A 3,757-nucleotide genomic window follows, 5' to 3' on the forward strand; every position below is an offset into this window, starting at 1 on the left:
AAATGTAGTCTCTGGCCCAGAAGAACTCCCAGCAACTCATACAATGAAAGTGGGAGATGCAGCTTTGCTGCAACTGTCACAGAGCTATGTCTATGCACAGTGACAAAATGGAATGATCCCAGGGTGAGGAGGAAGTATAGAATATGGTCTGGGTGTGAAACCAGACATTCTCAAGGCTCCATATTAGAACACTGGAGTTCTGAGCACTTTTAAACCTACTGTCTGTCATATAATAAACAGTAGAAACTCCTATTTGGTGGTACAGGCAGGAAAGAAAAAAAAGAGTGATGGGGAAATACTGTTAAATCCTACAGGAATTGATTACTATGATAGGACTCCAGAGTGATAGTCTAATGAAAGAATTTAAGCTTAAGGTTGAAGAGCTTTGATGTAGTTTTACTTCCACTCATCCCTGATAGTTTGAGGCTGTACATGAGCTAGAATATAATTACTTGGTGCAATCATTCTTCAGTAAACACAAATGGCTGGAGTGCGTTGGGCCTGATCTTATGAGGTATGATTGAGCTTTCTGCTTTTTGTTATTTTGCTCAATAAAAGATCAGTAAAACAAAAGTAGCATTCAGTAGCAGCACTTAGCTTTTCAGAAGATCTTTTGCCCAAAACTAGCTAGGTCAGCAGCACTACTGCACAATTTTTTGCTGCACAGTAAGAGTTTTCAAATTCCGATGCTGAAAATGCCATACATGGAGATACAACGCATAGAGCAGAGATATGTAAGAAACTTTCCAGGTTGTGAAAGCATTTTCTCAGAACTAATAAACCCAACCAAATGGTTGATGGCTGGTCTCCGGCTGGGGGAAAAAAAGCTACCCAAAGGGAATTGTGCACCGACCAGCATTAATTTATCTGTGAGCCAACTGTTCCATATTAAAGGCAGTCAACAGAAAATGCTTTCCTAGAGGACTTAAATAGGCTTGGATTCAATTTGAAAATAATTCACTGTGTTAATTTTTTATTAAAATTATGTCTTCATAACAGAAGGGCAGAGTTTACTCTTATTTCATGGGTAAATTTTTAAAATTGCATAATTTAACAATGTAGAGTTTTTTCCTTTTTAAATATCCATAATTAGTGATGAAATCACATTGTAGCATATACTTGCTATGGCTGAAATGTTTCCTCATTTGTATTATTCAAAATGTTATTCTCTATGAGTAGTTATTTTTTTAAAAAGATATCGATAATTTTATCAGCAAATATTAGGGCTGTGGGTCAAATGATACTCAGAGAACACATGAAATTTCTATGTGCTGCCTTTGCTTTACAGAATATTTTCATATTTAATGGTAGGGTCTTCTTAAAATATTCAGTATTGATTGAAGTTCTAAAGCTATTTAAATATTCCATTAAAGTTCATCAAAGAAAAATATGAGCACTATAATTTAGTACAAAAAGGTTGCTACTAATACATGAAAATTGGTGTATCAAAAATAATGATAGTGATGCAGTTGCTTATAGGAGATAATGTTTTAGAAGTTGCATCAAATGGCTAGCTGTTTTATTTGCTAGGTCAAAGGAGACGAGTCCAATTTATCTAATGCTGTTTGTCTCTTATATGACTAAAGCCTTGTGTATTTAGGAAGATACAGGTTTGGGCAATAAAGCAGGGGCCTACCTAAATGGGCCCAAGCAGTTAGTGGAAGGCCATTTCCATGGCAAGAAAAAGAAGACCTTTTACCAAAAGGGAAAATCTACATGATAGTTTATAAATTACAAGGAAGAGTATTTAAGGTCTAAGAATGAATCCTCTGTCCAGTAGTAAAAGGCAAAACAAAATAAATGAAAGAGATTATCACAGTCAGGAGAGTTTTAACCAGTAATTTATCCCAAGAGCTCCAAATATTAAAAATATTTAGTTTCTAGGGACTAGAAACTAAAAGGAATAGAAAGAGGAGTATAATAGTTTCATCATCATCACAACTTTTTAGTGTTGACTTTCCAAATTGCTTTAATTTTTACACAAGAGAAGAGCTCAGTGGAAGGGGAACTGGTTACTGATTCTGGGAGACATATAATATGTGACTTTGGAAAAATCATGTATTCACCCTTGGCCTCTATTACCTGAGAGGTAAAATAGAAGGTTTAAATTCAATGACTCAAATCTGTCTTTTCCTCCAGTATTCTGAGCCTCTTGGCCATTCTAGTGTTGGGGCTCCCAGTTCAGTGACACAAAGAAGAGGCACCTCTTTCAACCTAGGGTTGGTCCAGCAGTCTGAGGTTCCCCAGACACATTTATGGTCCAGAAACACAAAAGAAGAAACACCAGCTTGTGGTAAAATAATCACTGAAGCAGGAACTTTTAAAAAGCATATAGTACCCCAAACTCAACTTCAAAGCCAGACAGAACAGCAAGGTGATCCCCACTTCCATATATCATTCTGTAGTTTAGCTTCAAGAAAGACTTTTTATATCACAGCAAGAAAAATTAACCAAATGTTCAGACAAACTATCCATTACTGAGAATAGATGACGCTTTACAGAGTTGACTGACTGGCTTAACTGACATCTCATTCACTTTTGCACACAATCATAAAGTAACAGTTTTCCTACACATTGTCAGTGTGTAAGCCATTAGTTCCCAACTAAACCAGGAGACCTGTTTTAAAAATGAACCTGAGAAGAACCATTTCATATTATATCATTTTTTTCTTGCACAGTAGAGTAATATGGCTTCATGTTTGCCAAATGCGTTATCATGTTGGAGCCAAGAAAACTAACAAATAGTTATCCTACTGTAAAATTAATCTTGAATGAAGGAATTCAGATGGTCATAAGTAAGCATTTTCCCAGGCTTTATTCCAAAATCAATAGTGAAGTTTGATGTAAAGACTAAACGTATAGATACCCTATCACCTACTCAATTCAACACGTTTCAAGAAGCTGAAGTAAATAAATTGTATGAAAACTACACATCTGTAGCACTCATTATCTCCATGGGCACTCAGCCCATGTCCTGTTATGAGATGAAAGGGGTTTGGCAGAGTTGAAAGAAAATTTGCAAATATGTCACAGAGCTCAGCTTTTCCTCTTACATATGACTGGTTGGCACTAAATTATTGGGTCCTTTGTCCCATCATTCACCTTCATCACCACCATCCAGGCCTCAAAGCTGCTTTCCTTCCTGCAAAAGTGTCTTGATATCCCTTTCCAAGAATTTCTCACAACAGGGAGTTGAAATCAGAGAACTAGAGTCTGGCCATTCCAGGTTATACAACTTCCTCTTGCTCCCAAAAGAAAGGAATGAAAGGTTACTGATAAATGAATGAATTCATTAGGAATACCTATAAGAATGGATAGAAAACAATCTTCCTGTCCTCACTTCCAATTAAAATTGGAACAAGACAAAGATTTGCATGGCCCCTATGAGGATGACATATAAATTTGTGAAGTATTCCATATTTTGGGGAGGTACAGGCTTTCAGTTATGGAATTAATAAGTCATGGGAATAAAAGCACAGCACAAGAAGCATAGTTATTGGTATCATAATAGTGATTACCTAAGAGAGAGGAGTTAAGATGGTGGAGTAGTATGAGGACCCTAAGCTTGTTTCGTCCCTGAAACTCAGAGCAGTGTCAAGCCATTTTGAACACCTAGGAAATTGATCTGAGGATTAATGCAACAGTCTGCATAATTGGAGCCAGAGAACTTGGCAGGTACGTAGTGCAGACAGGTGAATTGGGGGAGAGAAAAGCTGTGCAGCCATGGAGTGTAGGGAGCCATTTTCTCAGAGAGAGG

The 3,757-nt window shown here is 36.9% G+C and overlaps 1 pseudogene; it reads left to right on the forward strand.

Moving 5' to 3' along the window:
* Positions 1-3,331: 3,331 nt before the first annotated feature.
* On the forward strand, positions 3,332-3,424 carry LOC131505860 (U6 spliceosomal RNA; annotated as a pseudogene).
* Positions 3,425-3,757: the final 333 nt, after the last annotated feature.

Source organism: Neofelis nebulosa, chromosome 2 (genome assembly GCF_028018385.1).
Source record: "Neofelis nebulosa isolate mNeoNeb1 chromosome 2, mNeoNeb1.pri, whole genome shotgun sequence".
NCBI classification, from domain to species: domain Eukaryota; kingdom Metazoa; phylum Chordata; class Mammalia; order Carnivora; family Felidae; genus Neofelis; species Neofelis nebulosa.